The sequence below is a fragment of the Bison bison genome, unplaced genomic scaffold (assembly GCF_000754665.1).
Source record: "Bison bison bison isolate TAMUID 2011002044 unplaced genomic scaffold, Bison_UMD1.0 scf7180017864317, whole genome shotgun sequence".
Classification (NCBI taxonomy): domain Eukaryota; kingdom Metazoa; phylum Chordata; class Mammalia; order Artiodactyla; family Bovidae; genus Bison; species Bison bison.
Genome location: NW_011494889.1, coordinates 3,957,250 through 3,958,646, shown reverse-complemented (window position 1 = coordinate 3,958,646; position 1,397 = coordinate 3,957,250).

Below are 1,397 nucleotides of genomic sequence, written 5' to 3'. Positions count from 1 at the left end.
TTCTAAGGCCCACTTGACTTCACATTCCAGGATATCTGGCTCTAGGTCAGTGATCACACCATTGTGATTATCTGGGTCGTGAAGAACTTTTTTGTACAGTTCTTCTGTGTATTCTTGCCACCTCTTCTTAATGTCTTCTGCTTCTGTTAGGTCCATACCATTTCTGTCCTTTATTGAGCCCATCTTTGCATGAAATATTCCCTTGGTATCTCTAATTTTCTTGAAGAGATCTCTAGTCTTTTCCATTCTGTTGTTTTCCTCTATTTCTTTGCATTGATCACTGAGGAAGGCTTTTTTATTTCTTCTTCAACTCCCTAATCAAGAGGAATTTACTTTTTAGCAAAAATAGTTTAATGATTTGATTATATCAAAGTCCAAGGGATTAAACATCCCTGTTTATTCTTTGCTTTCATCTGATGGATTCCATCTTCATCATCATGTAATATAATAATTACAATGAACATAGCTAATACTTATTGAGCCTTTATGGTATGCCAGTAGATATGTTTCATCAAATAATAATAAATATGTATTACACTGCCCCATTTACAGATGAGGAAACAGGCTAAGGAAGGCCAGAGAAGCAAGTAGCAGACCTGGAGTCCATGCTCTGTCATCCACGTGATTAACAAACTTTTATTTGACTAAGATTAGTCACAGTTGGGCTTCCCAGCTGGCCCTAGTGGTAAAGAACTTGTCTGCCATTGCAGGAAACATAAGAGACTCAGGTTCAATCCCTGAAGATCCTCTGGAGGAGGACACAGCAGCCCAATCCAGTGTTTTTGCCTGGAGAATCCCATGGACAGAGGAGCCTGGCTGACTACAATCCATGGGGTCGAAAAGAGTTGGACTGGACTTAGCATGCACACAGGCAGTCACAGTTATCAGGAATTTATCTTGAAAATCTTTAAAATTTCATAGTATTTTTACCTACTAAGAATTGGTCATTTTCCAGGATGTCATACAAATACACCCTTACTGTTTTTAAACCTCACAGAAGTTGCCGAAATCCAGAATGTGAACTAATGATTACTATTAAAGGCTGCAGTAATTTTCAGAAAGACTAGCATCTAAATGCAAGAGTCATCCAGTGAGGAGAGTGATTATCAACCATTTTGCCATGTATCATCAGTTAGCCTATTAGCCTGTGTGTGTGTTAGTCACTCAGAAGTGTCCAACTCTTTGCGACCCCATGGACTGTATACTGGAGTGGGTAGCCATTCCCTTCTCCAGGGGATCTTCCCGACCCATGGATTGAACCCGAGCCTCCTGCATTGTGGGCAGATTCTTTACCATCTGAGCCACCAGGGAAACCTGCTGCTGCTTCTGCTAAGTCGCTTCAGTCATGTCCGACTCTGTGCAACCGCACAGACGGCAGCCCACCAGGCTCCCGCATC